Below are 15443 nucleotides of genomic sequence, written 5' to 3'. Positions count from 1 at the left end.
CCAGTCTTGTGGAACTCTGTTTTCTCATAAGTCAGGAACAGTGAAATTCAAAATTCCAACTGTATAATCTTTAACATCTTAAAATATGAACATGGGTAGGTGTACAGCCAACCAGACTGAAGGTTTATGTTAGGAAAAATAGCTTTGGAAGGAGACTCAAGCATTATTAAATAGATAAGGCAGATTTGAAGCCACTTCAGCTCTAGGTAAGAAATGAGAAATTTTGAGGCCAATTGAACATTAAATTTGCCAAATGTATCACAATTATAGAAACATCTGTGGTAGATAACAAAGGAAAGATATTCTCTGAACATGAATTAATGTATACTGAATAGTCTTTAAAAGTTCTCATTTCTTGCACTAATATATGCATTTGAAATATCCAGTGGCTAAACATCAAACATATATTTTAGACTGTTTGGCTCCAAAATACCCTGAAAACATGGCAAGAAGTAAGAGTAATGAAAGAATTGAGAATGCACCTGTCAGGGGTTCAGGAGCAGAGGCAAGGGCAAGGGAGGAAACAGAGAGCGAGGGAGAGGAGGCAGAAGAAAAGATGAGTGATGACGACGACCCGAGATCTCCGAGTCTTTCCAGTGAATCAGAAGATTCACAGAAAGGAGCACCAGTGGCCAGGGCAAGGGGGGAGCCTAGGGGGACACCCCAGGAAGATAGAGCCAGAGGGGACTCAGAGGGGAGCAGTTGGAAATCAGGACCAGCGTCACCGCCAGAGAGCAGGGAAGAGGAAGGGCGCCAGGGATCAAGCGCTGGCAGCTCACAACAGGGGGGAGGGCACGAGTCAGGAGTGGCCACACCTCCATCGGGGAGCGAAGAAACGGTCAGACGGAAGGTGGAAGGTTGGGCGCGCGTGCCAAGTTCAAATGCACAGGAAGGTGGCGCAGTAGGCAGCCCGGAAAGGGAGCCAGGTCCTAAAGCCCGCCGAAAGGAGGGAGAAGAGTCAGGGGGGTCAGCGTCAGCGTCAGAGGAATCCCGGAAGGAAGAGACCCCGGGGGGGCAGAGGGACCCAGAGAAGAACAGTCAGGCGGAAAAGGTGGAGCAAGGCTAGGATATTAAGTTGGTGTACAAAGGGCGGAGACTCAGATGGGGCTTCGCCGATCTAACCATGAGACGTAGAGTTGCACGCAGCAGCTTGAGAATGGAAACTGTAACTCAATAAAGACTTTTATTTAATGATCGCTGGCTAGCGTGATCCTCTGTGAGCTAGGATCTGGAAGCAGCTCTGACAGCACCCTTCTCTCTGTGTTGTCTGTTAAGTGGGCAGAGGAGACATTTACGATCGCAATAAGAAATGAATGCTTCCAACAAACAGCTACATGGCTGAGCCTTTAATGACTTCGCTGTTGTGAAGGAACCTTAAAAAGTGCCTCAGAAGAGTAGCGATGAATGCTACATTTTGACACAAACTGCTGTCTGCATTTTTTCCCACAGAGTTGAAGACATTAGAGTTGAATTTTCAGTTTCAAATATTTTTGAAGCAAAGACTGTTCCCGGGGGATGCACAAACCGTTCCCAAACTCTTCGTCTTCCATCTTTTGTTGTTGTTTTATGCTTTCCTACAATCAATGTTTTCCGAATCTGCTACTGTTTTGACACCATTATTCATTTTTAAAAAAGAAAATAGACTTTCTTTTCCCTTCACTTTGTCATCCCAGCTACTTAAAAATCATTAGCCCTTGTCATGTGCTCTACACCAAAGGGGCCGCTGGAATACAAGGAGACTGCAAATGTGTGTTTAGCCCTGCACCCAAGGTCATTCAGCTCCTTCAGTGTTAAGGGATACATTTTCTAGGACTAAACCTTTTCTATCTGCTCTGTGACCCGGAGTCTCTCCCCACCCCCACCCCGTTCTGAATTGTACAGGTAGCCCTACATGGATAGAAGAGCCTTCCTTTTTCACAAGTTATCACTCCGTATCTGAAAGAAGCAAGGGTGCCAACTTGAATAAAATATTGTGTGGGCCCAGGAACACAGTATAATACTACAACTCCATTCTGGTGGGTATTTAATGATTGCTCATGTCACAGGTTAGCCCTCATTTGTAGGTGAAAAGTCTTTATGTTGGAACTTGAGAGCCGCTGCCCCCCTCCAAAAAAACAAGAGTGCCTCCAATTCCCCCAAAGCTATAAAGGTTAAACCCAGTTAGGATGGCCTTTTGAAAAGCATACCTGAACAAAACAGGGGTTGTTCTTTCAATAGTCAGCCTTTTTATTATTAAAAATATTCTCTTCTCTGTTAATAAAACCAGATGGCTCAGAAAGGTCAAAAGTAAATAAGAATGGATAAAAGCTGATAGTCCAGTAAGAAAGGATGGATAAAAGTCCATGGTCCATACAAATATAATGAATTGATTCATTTCCCTTCTCTTAGTTCCCAACCTAGTATTAAAACCAGCAGACAGAGCACTTGGCACGTATGTCTGCGTCTCTCATCCCTCAGACACATAGTTTTAAACTCTTCTTGATCTTAAAGACCTTGGGTTTATTTGGATACTGTATCTCGTCAGGAACTCTAGCATGTCAAGAAGATAGGCAGAGTTGGTTATTTCAACACTGGCTCCAATATAAAAACTGTCTCTCAGAACATATCCTTGGAGTGCAGATAGAGCAGTTTGTTGTTCATCAAATTTGCTTCACTGGCTACTGGCTTCAAAATGGCTTTGCCAGCACTCACATCAAGAAGACTCAGAAAATCAAACTGTGGTGAAAAGAAGTTACACACACACACAGAGAGAGAGAGAGAGAGAGAGAGAGAGAGCGCAACAATAGAAGATCTGCAAAACACACACACATATAAATGTAGTATTATGAGGGGGTTTGGGGGGGTCAGTTTGCATTTCTTGGTACAGAAAGTATTGATCTGATGTTTAGAAATCTTTCCTATTCTGATTGGTTCAGGAGTGTTCTAGAAGGTTTCTTTCTATGTGAAAGAAACAGGCAGAAAGTTCTTGTTTGGGTTATTCCTTCTGGGAAGCTGAGTACAGCTGGTTTAAACTGGTTCTATTATCCTTTCTGTCATGGTCATGCTAACTGTAATAGTCAGGCCAGGAGTCGCCTGGATTTCACTCACTTTCTCTTTCTATCTCTTTGTTCTAGTGTGGTGTTCTATATGCTAATGTTTAGTCTTATTATAAGTCATTTTAAGTTTAGGTTAAGTCTGCTGTAACTGGATTTCTTATGGACTGTGCCAATCCTGAATGTATTGGATTTGTGACCATTATGCTCATTTGCCTTCAGTAGCTGTAAAGCTCTGCTGGATGAAGTACAATTGCCTCTGGTCTATTTTTTTGAGAACTCGGCAACATGTTTAAGTTTTTTTCCCCTCTGGACAACAGAGGAGCTGGTTGGCTGTGTGCATGAGACCACAGTTAATTCTTGGATCTAGCTTGGATACGATTTCTGGAAAAGCCAGGCTAGCTTACCTGGTGAGGTAATAGCCCTCTAAGTATGACCCATTAAGGTAATAGAGGAAGTGGTTCTGTGCCATATGGAAAATGGGTAGTAGTTTGAAAGACTCACTGGTAGTTAGAAAGACCAAGGCAAGGTTGGGAGTTGAGTTGTGTAAGGTAGAAGCTAGAAGCAAGGCTGCAGGCTGGGTAGCTGGGAGACAGAACTATGCCTGATTTTTGCTGGAATCCAAAACAGTGGCTATCAGAGAAGCAAGACTCTCTTGGGGTGTTAATTCTGTAGGCTTAGGTTGTATATATGTGTAATAAACTATATATCATAAAGACATCACAGTCTCTGCTGTCCCCCATTCTGAGGTAGCTGAACCCCAGATAAGTGTCTGGAAGCCCTGGAATCTCACACCATTTGGAGATTGGAGTGATGTGCAACAATAATTAGCCAAATCAAAATATAACCCAGGGAAGGAAATTCCATAAAGCAGGAGGAAACAACTGTCTGCCATTTCCTGGACATGTTTACAAGTGCCACCTGTGGCCCCACAGCAAAGTATTAGAAGGAAATATTCTTCTGTGCTATGAAAACCTGGGTCGTGTGAACCTGACGTGCACCATGAGCCTACTGATTCAGAATTCACCCCAGTGTGCATGCCAGGTCTAAAGGATAATCATAATATAATAATAATTTATTATTTATACCCCACCCATCTGGCTGGGTTTCCCCAGCCACTCTGGGCAGCTCCCAACTGAATATTAAAAACACAATACAGCAGTAAACATTTAAAATTTCCCTAAACAAGGCTGCCTTCAGATGTCTTTTAAAAGTAAGATCTCAAATCTTGGCAGCATAGGGTGACCCAAGAGAGCCTTTAACCTAATAATGCACCAGATATTTACCCCACCAAATGTTAAATTTCTCATTCCTATCTATACTAAAATCCAGTTAAACCAATCAAAAGGCCACTCCGAACATAGGACTCCCAGCAGTATGGAGTAGGCAAAGAAGTGCCAAGGCCAATCAGGAGCTCCCCACAAAATTCTTAATCCACCCCCAAACAGGCAACTAGAAAAGGTCATAATGCCGAAGGAGGACAGATGGCACAAGGAGAGGAGAGGTATGACTGACTGAGGGTGGAGCCAGCTCATTGTGGCATGTGAATCTTCCTCGACTCCTCCAAAGGGCCAAACTATCCTGAACCTTCTTCCTGGGTAAGCTGGGGTGCAGCAAATACACTCCCACTCAAGGATGAGAGTAGCATTCCTTAAGGTGCCAATTGGGGCATCAGTCAGAGATAATCTGTGGTCTGTTGCATTCATTAGTGATTTAGTTTGCCTTCTGGTTTACTCCTAACTTTCTCCTCACATTCACTTATTTATCTGAATCTAGTGGTTCAACAGAGGGGTTAGTTCAAACTTAATTATATGATATGGAATCTACATTTTGCTAAATATGGTATCAATTAGGTTCTCAAGCACTGTTAATATCACACCATTATTCAAATAAAATTTTCCTCAGCAGGTATAGAGTTTAAATATTGTTTTCATAATTTAAGAGGTAGACAAGGCTGGTTTTTTTTAATTATTATAGAGATTAAGGTACTACAAATTATGAACTATTCATTAAAATGTGAAACTTAAATATGTATTGAAGAGAAGGAACAAATTCACAAAATGCCTTTTGTTGAAGAAGGAACAGCATATCAGGCAGCAGTGATTTGTAGGGTATGGTTAGAAACATGTAGATAAATTATAATTTATCTGATAATTTACTGATAATTATCAGTAACAGAAGAACTTATCAGTTGGGATGGATCTGTTTATTTCTTACCTATATCAGTTTCACAAATATTCATCCATAACCCTGTTCCATCCCATTTTGGTATTAATCAAATATCATGATGATGAAAATGTATAAAAATCAATATTTCATATAAATATAAATACCTATTTTGAACGTTTTTTCCCCTACAAAACATACATTTATAAATGTATTTTGCTTTGAAAGTAACATTTTGAAATGCCCTTTGAGATATTTTTGGAAAGGTAAGAACTGCATGGTAAAATTCAGTGAAATGTGAAACCTGAAGGATAATCATGTTTCGATCCACATGTGTTTGTGAGATGCTGATTGTGACAAGCAGGATCTGGCTCTCCCCTGCTGGTGACCCGGCAACTATCAGCCAATCAGGAGAGTGTGTGTGGAATTTAAGTTAGATGCTGACAGTTTAATGGTGAGATAGGTACTTGTTGTTTGGGTGAGCAGATGAAGTCTTTGACTGTCTGAGTAGGCTCAGATAGGGATTATCTGTCATTGGGATGGATAATGATTTGGTCTCAGTTAGAGATTGGGGTTGCCTGTGGACAGATAAGGTTCAGATTATATGTGTGTAGTTGCCTAGACCTGGCAAAATGGTTTTGATTCTCTGAGGGGAAGTTAAATCCTAAAAGGGGGTGATGGGTTTTACTGGTTAGAAGACTAATAGTTATTTTAGGTGGGTAAAGCCTACCTGAGACTTCGTTCAGTAAAGACTGCCATTTAAAGATTCTCTGGAAATACATTTTGTATAATAAGTTTTCTTCCTCACATGTGAAACCATCGAGTGTAAAACCTTCATGGAGGGTAATTAAATATACATACAGTTTTTGTCCCAGAAGTGCGTCCTCATATTTTAACCTCTGGGTGGGAAGTGAGTGGATACAAAGCAGCCTTACCAGAAATATATATTGCTGATTATTAAACACCCGGACCACATCTACCAGTTTCTCCTTGATTTTTGACTCAGTTTCTGAGGTCACAATTGAGCAAAGGTGTACTGACAATTGGGCCTTTTTTCCTGTAAGGAGTAAATTATTGTGGGTATTTTGCACTTGTCAATTTTTAAATGAAAACCTGCTTCTTACACACACATGGAAGAGAGTTCCAGTGAGAAAGAAAGAAAGAAAGAGAAAGAAAGAAAGAAAAGTTTTCCTATGCTTTGCCTACAGAGAGCAAAATGAAGTGGTTCATTTGATTCTAAGGGAAGGATGTGGCATGTGTCGTGTTGAGGAATGAACTGCTAACAGTTCATAGGAATAATTTCCTTAATTTAAACTCTTTTTAAAAAAAGAACTCATGTCAAACTAAAACTTTCTTTTTGCCAGAAATGATGAGTTCCCTCTCCATAGAAAAATCACAAATAGGATTCAGCTGCAGCTAGACTCAGTAGGGAGCCGCCACTTTCATTCTGTGCCCTAGAGAGTTGAAAGAACTCCGAAATCACGTCGCTGCAGGCAAATGTAGAGATGGGCTATTTATTTTACAAAAATAATAAGCAGTAGGTTCTCTTTTTTATTTTTTTAAAAGGATGACTTTCCAATGAACCTGGAGGCAAAGCATGTGCACACTATTTAATTCTGCTTCCTCTTTAAATTACTCTGAATTTGTTCAGCCCATGTTCCATCAGTAAGTCACCTGTTGCTTCATGGTGGGAAAGTTAGGGAACATTAGTAATGGTGCTGGCTCAGGGCAATGGGCCATCAGCATTTTATTTCTAGCTGTGCTTAGGTCTAAACATTTCCTGTGTTTTAGTAACAGAGCCGTGGCCTGAGTGTTGAGTAATAAAGTACTGCATTCTTTTGCTTAAAATTCCTTAGGAAGATGTACTATAACTTGACACTACTGCATAATATATACTGAAATTGAACCTATGTAAAAGCTTAAGTAAGACTTTAAGATTCAAACTAGGGAATACACAACCTGATTGGGTAACCTAGAAGTTATGTCTGTTATTTTTGCTCTTTATATTATTTAAATATACTAGTGAGAGTTCAACAGGGCTGTAACCACTCATACTGTTTTCTGAAATCCTCTGGAGAGCCAGAGGATTCAGTTACTGGGTCTATTGGAGTATCCTGGTGTGATCAGTTTGCCAGAAACCCATGGTATATGCATATTTAACATCTGTGCACGTTTAGTAAGCTGAAAGGGAGAATGGCTAAAGGGTAGAAAACTGCCTGCATGCTACCAATTCTTCACAGTAGGTTATAATGCGATGACCTTCTCTAAGAAGTACACTTACCGCTTAGCGATTTTAACCATCATTTAATGTGAAAAGGCTATAATCAGACAAGTGCCATGGTCAGAAGCCTGTAAAGCAGACTATGCATTCAGAAATAACCTCTGATTGGTCCTTGGCTACTGCAGAAGAGGCATGTTTGAAATGCTGACCCCCTGAAGAGCAATTTTAATGGATTGAGACAACTTTGTCTTTCATTTCTGTTAATGTATGTGAAGCACAGGGCAGGAATCTTACCCTCATTCCAGAGAAAGTCTTCAAACTCTGACCTGCCTAATTTATCTATTTATTTTAAAGAGCTACTGCCTGCCTTTCATCAAATGGGGTGGGAGTTTTCTTTTTTTAAAAAAAAAAAAAAAGACACCCTGAAATTAGTTCTAATGCTTCCATAGAAGGTTGATTTCAAAAAGCTTAAGGAAAACCGGGTGAGATCCCATAGTTAGTAATACTCAAAGAAAAGGGAGTCCAAGGTGAATGGGAGTTTCTGAAAGGTGATATATTGAAGGCACAATTTCAGACTACTCCAACAAGAAATAAAAGTAGGAAGTACCTAAGGAAACCATTGTGGCTGCATAAGGAGCTTACAGATGAGCCGAGATGTACTGTATGAATGGCATGTATAAGAAATGGAAGAAAGGATAAATCACAAATGAAGAGTATATACAGTAAAAAAAACCAACCCACTGGGACCTAATTTGAATAATAGAGTGCTTGGTATCTGGTGGGCGGGGCTTGTGTGTGGCCCCTCCCTTCAGTGTGTGTTCCATTATGTTCAGTTAAGAATGTCAGTTAAGAGGGACCAACTCTTGTTTCTTGCCTCAGACTTGCCTCATGTTGTAGTATTTAGTTTCTCTCATCATCTTATTTTGTTACAGTTTTCTTTATTATTAAAGCTTAGTATACATTTACGTGAGCCAAGGAAAGGTGTGGAATATCCTAAACTTGGGTGAGTGAGGGGATATTCCCAGTTTGCCAGGAGAATTGGTTTTGTTAATCACTCCCCACTTCCACAATGTGTAAAAGTACCCAACAGTTCATCCTGGAAAAAAGTGACAAGTAGGGTGCCATAGGGTCCTGTCCTGAATCTGTTGTTTTTCAATGTATTTATAAACGACTTAGATGATGGAACTGAGGGGATGCTTATCAAATTTACTTTAACAGATTGGAGAACTGGGCCAAAACCAACAACATGAATTTCAGTAGGGGCAAATGCAAGGTTCTGCACTTAGGCAGGAAGAACCAACTGCACAAATATAAGATGGGGAATCCTGGCTTGCTAATAGTGCACGTGAAAAGGATTTAGGGCTCTTAGTAGACCACAAGCTGAACATGAGTCAAGAAAGTGATTCAGCAATGTGGGGGTGGAAATATAATGCTCTTCTAAGTTGCAATAACAGTAATGTCCCAATCAAGGGAAATCATAGTACAGTTCTGCTCTATTCTGCCTTGGTCAGACCACACCTGGAATACTGTGTCCTAATCTTGGCACCACAAGAAGTATATTGACAAGCTGGAATGTATGCAGAGGAGAGCAGTCCAGATGATCAAGGGTTGAGAAACCAAGCCGCCTTAGGATCTTTGGAGGTTTTAAAGCAGACATTGGATGGTCACCTGTCATGGATGCTTTAGTTGAGATTCCTGCATTGCAAAGAGTTGGACTAGATGACCCTAGAGGTACCTTCCAACTCTAAATCCTATGATTCTTCTTCTTCTTCTTCTTCTTCTTCATCATCATCATCATCATCAAAGTTGTTTGTGTCTGTTCTCTGTACATATCCTCACCAAATTTGTCACAATGGTTCCTGAGACCGAGGAACAGATTTTTGTGTATGTTTGGATATCATCTGATGCTATTTTGAATCAAGATGGCTGGCTGAATTTTTCAAAACTGCCTTGATTTTAATCATTGGTCTCAAAATTGCACTGATCTTTCTTTCTTTCTTTCTTTCTTTCTTTCTTTCTTTCTTTCTTTCTTTGAATCCCCTAACAATGCCAGACACTTTCTGTTAGTATTCACATAAAGCAGATCTAAAATATCTAGATAACTACAAACTGACTGGCCACAAATAATTATTCCCTTTTTCCATCTGAAATTTAGAGTCTGCACAAAAAGATGCATTTAAAAAATACACTCAGTCACATTGTAAACAGGTGAATAAGCATATAGTACTTGTTCCTTGAAAAATAAATTTGATGTTTTATATTCCCAGAAATAAACTGGACTAAAAATAATGTTTGTGTGGTATGTTACATGACAGGTTTGTAAAGGAGAAATTTCAAGTCTCTGCAGTCTACGATCCATGGTTAGCACTAGCAGAGCGCTTTGGGATGCAGTCCCAATATCAATGGCTTACAGGAACTCCTGGAAACCTCTCAAAGCAACTTCAGTGATGGCAATTAGGCTGTGACCCAGCTCCTTCATCTTCAGTTGTTAAAGGGCTGTACGAATAACATGACCCAAAACTTTATAGTAACACTTTCATCTGCATTCTGGAGCATTTAATTAAATTTTCAATTAATCATTATTTGAATGTTGGGCCTCCTGCTGCTGCAATATATTTGATTAAGAATTAGGCCATGTGTAAGCCTACATTAGTAAACCCAAATTAAGCTTTTCATAAAAGCTAATTTGCCAATCACTGCTTTCAGACCAACAAAACACTAGAGGGATTTTTATTTTATTTCTTACAGATTACGTGTCTCTATTTAGGACCTTTCTTCCATTTTGAATATCTATAATTCTGTTAAATTTATATTATATTGCTGCAGCTTTTCTGAAAAGTACCATTCATTTTCAAATGATAGGAGGCTAACCTATTAATGCTATACAATTATTGAGTTTCTGTATCACTGGATGTGGTCAGTGGCTATTTCACTGTGTACTCACCCCATAAGAGACCAATAGTGCAGTAAGATTATTTTAGACACTGGATTTAAGGGTCTTACATGAGGTGTTTGTGTGCAGGAGGGAAGGGGGCCTAGGAGGTAATTTACTTCACTTCTGAAGAAGTGTGCATGCACATGAAAGCTTATACCCAGAACAAACTTAATTGGTCTCTAAGGTGCTACTGGACAATTTTTTATTTTTATATATATTCCAAATGTGGTAAGTCCTGTGTTTGTGGACCTTCATGCTCATTTAGTTTAGTTTAATGTGGCCCTGGCGTTTTGTCCAAAAAGCTCTGCCTTGATGACACCACAAGGTAATAGCACTTGGAAGTACTCACAAATGCCATCTTGGCAATGTGTGCTCATTAAGGCTGATGGGCAACCACAGCAGAAAATATGGTACCAGCTGATGCACTATCACACTTGCTCTATTTTGTGACAGCTTTCAATGAGAAATCAATCAAGGCTAAGATACTGGAAAAAACCAGAGTGTCTTGGAATTCTAAACTATTACAATGATCAAACTCTTAATCCTGCGTACAATACTGGTAACCCTTGCTCACTTATTTTAACCAATTCTGATTATAATAAGCACAGAAAACATTAAACATATTACAAAGCAGAAAGATAAAAAGACGACTAAGGATCTTGATTCACATTCTCCTTTTATGCTTAAAATAAAGTGATCTCCCTTTGTGTTTAAATTAAGTGTATTGTTGCCATAGTAGGTGAGAATACATGCCCATTAGTTGATGAATAATGGTATTATATGACATATAAATAAAAAACATATTAGCTCCTTTAAAAAAGAATCACAGAATGGCACTAAGTCCTCTGGAGAATTCATCTTGGAAAGTTCCTGGATCATGTGACCTGATTTGTTTTTTTGATACATCTTTTCCGAGATACATTTATTGCTCTAGATTCCTCTCTCTAAAGAAGTGAAGTGGATGACCACTAGAGAGAGGTCATTTTTGGTGGGGGCACTCTAGTTGTACTATGACTTCTTCAGGGGGGCTGGACTAGCACATATGATAAGGTCTTTTCAGTGCCACATGAAAACCATTTTAGTCTCTTATACCTTTACAAATTATGCTTCAGTGTATTTTAGTCTATGGAACAAATGGCTTTCAGCTGGGTTTTATCATTGTAAAATAAATTTATGCTGCTTGTGTTGACTTTATGCATATAATTGATAGGCTTATTGCTGCAATGTGTCTGATTTTTGTTTCTTTTAAAAAAGTGAACTTCCCAGAGACTGTGGTTAATGGGCAGACTCAAAATGTAAAAAATAGGATAAAATAATTGATTGATTCTCCCACAAGATGCTCAGTTTCTGAGCTTTACTGAAGATTATCAGCCACTTAAAAGAGGGAATTTCTGAAGGAGTAGTTGCTTATATGTCATAAGTCTTAAAATGAAACAGACACTACCACTTGCATGGAAAGTAAAATATCATGTATAGTATAAACAAGATAAACAAGATGAGCTTGAGCTCTTGGTACAGCAAACTAAATATGACATAATAGGCATCACTGAAACCTGGTGGGATAAGTCCCACGATTGGAATGTAATAATGGAGGGATACAATCTATTTCAGAGAAACAGATCAGACAAGAAAGGAGGAGGAGTGGCGTTATATGTCAGGGATGTGTATACCTGTGAAGAGATCCAAGATTTAGAACCTCAAAGCCAAAGTGAGAGCATTTGGGTCAAAATTAAGGGAGAGAAGAATAACAGTGACCTCATTGTGGGAGTTTACTATAGATCCCCAAGCCAAACGGAGGACATAGATGATGCCTTCCTGGAACAGATGGCCAAGCATGCAAAAGGAAGGGAGATAGTAATAATGGGGGACTTCAATTACCCGGATATTTGTTGGATGTCAAACTCAGCCAAGAGCATAAGGTCAAACAGATTCCTCACTGGCCTTGCAGACAACTTCATTGTCCAGAAAGTGGGAGAAGCAACAAGAGGAACAGCCATTTTAAATCTGGTCCTAACCAATGTTGATGACCTGGTTAGTGGGGTAGAAGTGGAAGGATCATTAGGCGCGAGTGATCATGCTCTTCTGAAGTTTACTATACAGTTGAAAGGAGCAGCCAAGCATACTAGGACTCAATTTCTTGACTTTAAGAAAGCCGACTTCATAAAACTTAGGGAAGTGCTGGGTGAGATCCCATGGACAGTAATACTAAAAGGAAAGGGAGTTCATGATGGCTGGGAGTTTGTTAAGAGGGAGATAGTAAAAGCACAACGTCAGGCAATACCAATGAGACGGAAACATGGAAGGTGCCTAAAGAAGCCAGGGTGGCTATCTAAAGAACTTTTAACTGAGTTAAGATTAAAAAAGGATGTGTATAAAAAATGGACAAGGGGGGAAACCACCAAAGAGGAATTCAAACAAATAGCCAGCACGTGTAGACACAAAGTCAGAAAAGCGAAAGCACAGAATGAACTCAGGCTTGCTAGAGAAGTTAAAAGCAACAAAAAAGGCTTTTATGGGTATGTTCGTAGCAAAAGGAAGAACAAAGAAACAGTGGGGTCACTCAGAGGAGAAGATGGTGAAATGCAAACAGGCGACACAGAAAGGACTGAACTCCTCAATGCCTTCTTTGCCTTAGTCTTCTCCGATAAAGAAAACAATGCCCGACCTGAAGAATTTGAAGCAAATGATTCAGCAGAGGAAACACAGCCCAGAATAACTAAGGAGATAGTACAAGAATACTTGGCTAGTTTAGATGTATTCAAGTCTCCAGGGCCAGATGAACTGCATCCAAAAGAACTGGCAGATGTGATCTCAAAACCACTGGCAGTCATCTTTGAGAATTCCTGGAGAACAGGCGAAGTCCCGGCAGACTGGAGGAGGGCAAATGTTGTCCCTATTTTCAAAAAGGGGAAAAGAGAGGACCCAAATAATTACCGCCCAGTCAGTCTGACATCAATACCAGGGAAGATTCTGGAGCAGATCATTAAGCAAAGAGTCTGTGAGCACCTAGAAAGGAATGCTGTGATCACCAATAGTCAGCATGGATTTCTGAAAAATAAGTCGTGTCAGACTAACCTGATCTCGTTTTTTGACAGAATTACAAGCCTGGTAGATGAAGGGAACGCAGTGGATGTAGCCTACCTTGATTTCAGCAAGGCATTTGACAAGGTGCCCCATGATATTCTTGTAAAGAAGCTGGTAAAATGCGGTCTTGACTATGCTACCACTCAGTGGATTTGTAACTGGCTGACTGACCGAACCCAAAGGGTGCTCATCAATGGTTCCTCTTCATCCTGGAGAAGAGTGACTAGTGGGGTGCCACAGGGTTCTGTCTTGGGCCCGGTCTTATTCAACCTCTTTATCAACGACTTGGATGATGGACTCAAGGGCATCCTGATCAAATTTGCAGATGACACCAAACTGGGAGGGGTGGCTAACACCCCAGAGGACAGGATCACACTTCAAAACGACCTTGACAGATTAGAGAACTGGGCCAAAACAAACAAGATGAATTTTAACAGGGAGAAATGTAAAGTATTGCACTTGGGCAAAAAAAATGAGAGGCACAAATACAAGATGGGGGACACCTGGCTTGAGAGCAGTACATGTGAAAAGGATCTAGGAGTCTTGGTTGACCACAAACTTGACATGAGCCAACAGTGTGACGCGGCAGCTAAAAAAGCCAATGCAATTCTGGGCTGCATCAATAGGAGTATAGCATCTAGATCAAGGGAAGTAATAGTGCCACTGTATTCTGCTCTGGTCAGACCTCACCTGGAGTACTGTGTCCAGTTCTGGGCACCACAGTTCAAGAAGGACACTGACAAACTGGAACGTGTCCAGAGGAGGGCAACCAAAATGGTCAAAGGGCTGGAAACGATGCCTTATGAGGAACGGCTAAGGGAGCTGGGCATGTTTAGCCTGGAGAAGAGGAGGTTAAGGGGTGATATGATAGCCATGTTCAAATATATAAAAGGATGTCACATAGAGGAGGGAGAAAGGTTGTTTTCTGCTGCTCCAGAGAAGCGGACACGGAGCAATGGATCCAAACTACAAGAAAGAAGATTCCACCTAAACATTAGGAAGAACTTCCTGACAGTAAGAGCTGTTCGACAGTGGAATTTGCTGCCAAGGAGTGTGGTGGAGTCTCCTTCTTTGGAGGTCTTTAAGCAGAGGCTTGACAACCATATGTCAGGAGTGCTCTGAGGGTGTTTCCTGCTTGGCAGGGGGTTGGACTCGATGGCCCTTGTGGTCTCTTCCAACTCTATGATTCTATGATTCTATATCCTTTTTATTTATTTTTTAAAAGGAGGAGGAGTACTCTTCTAGTAAAAGTCTAGAAGGGATTCTGAATACATTTTAGTAAGTAGTTTTGGAGATCATTATGATTATTTTTCTCTTGGGACAAATTAAATACCAACATATGCATTCATTTTGTAGTTGCTTTGGAAGCATAGTGGTGTGAAAAATGGGCATAAAGAAAACTAGAAACTAGGAGACAGTTCATATGCTATGGCATATAACTGTGCTCACCCATGAAACATTTTTTCACCACAATACAGTTCAATGCAGATGTCCTAAGTTATTGCTTTACCATAGGATGACTACAGGTGTTGTTGTTGTTGTTGTTTAGTCGTTTAGTCGTGTCCGACTCTTCGTGACCCCATGGACCAGAGCACGCCAGGCACTTCTGTCCTCCACTGCCTCCCGCAGTTTGATCAAACTCATGCCGGTAGCTTCAAGAACACCATCCAACCATCTCATTCTCTGTCGTCCCCTTCTCCTTGTGCCCTCCATCTTTCCCAACATCAGGGTCTTTTCCAGGGAGTCTTCTCTTCTCATGAGGTGGCCAAAGTATTGGAGCCTCAGCTTCACGATCTGTCCTTCCAGTGAGCACTCAGGGCTGATTTCCTTCAGAATGGAGAGGTTTGATCTTCTTGCAGTCCATGGGACTCTCAAGAGTCTCCTCCAGCACCATAATTCAAAAGCATCAATTCTTCGGCGATCAGCCTTCTTTATGGTCCAGCTCTCACTTCCATACATCACTACTGGGAAAACCATGGCTACAGGTAGAGATGGGCAAATGTGA

General features: G+C 40.5%; 1 long non-coding RNA gene across 2 annotated transcripts in view; it reads left to right on the top strand.

Annotated features, from left to right (window-relative positions):
• The first annotated feature begins 4328 nt into the window (after positions 1–4328).
• LOC308476207 overlaps positions 4329–15443 on the top strand; it is a 49764-nt gene continuing 38649 nt past the window's right edge. The window contains exon 1 of one of the 2 annotated variants that reach the window (XR_013985796.1): positions 4329–4630. This is a non-coding gene — a long non-coding RNA (uncharacterized lncRNA). Of the gene's footprint in view, positions 4631–8275; positions 8423–15443 lie in introns of those variants that run through there. The other variant, XR_013985797.1, reaches the window with a different exon arrangement.

The sequence above is a fragment of the Podarcis pityusensis genome (assembly GCF_964106645.2).
Source record: "Podarcis pityusensis genome assembly, chromosome: 4".
Taxonomy (NCBI): Eukaryota; Metazoa; Chordata; class Lepidosauria; order Squamata; family Lacertidae; genus Podarcis; species Podarcis pityusensis.
Note: the sequence above shows the minus strand (reverse complement) of the source record. Positions and strands in the feature narration are given on the sequence as shown.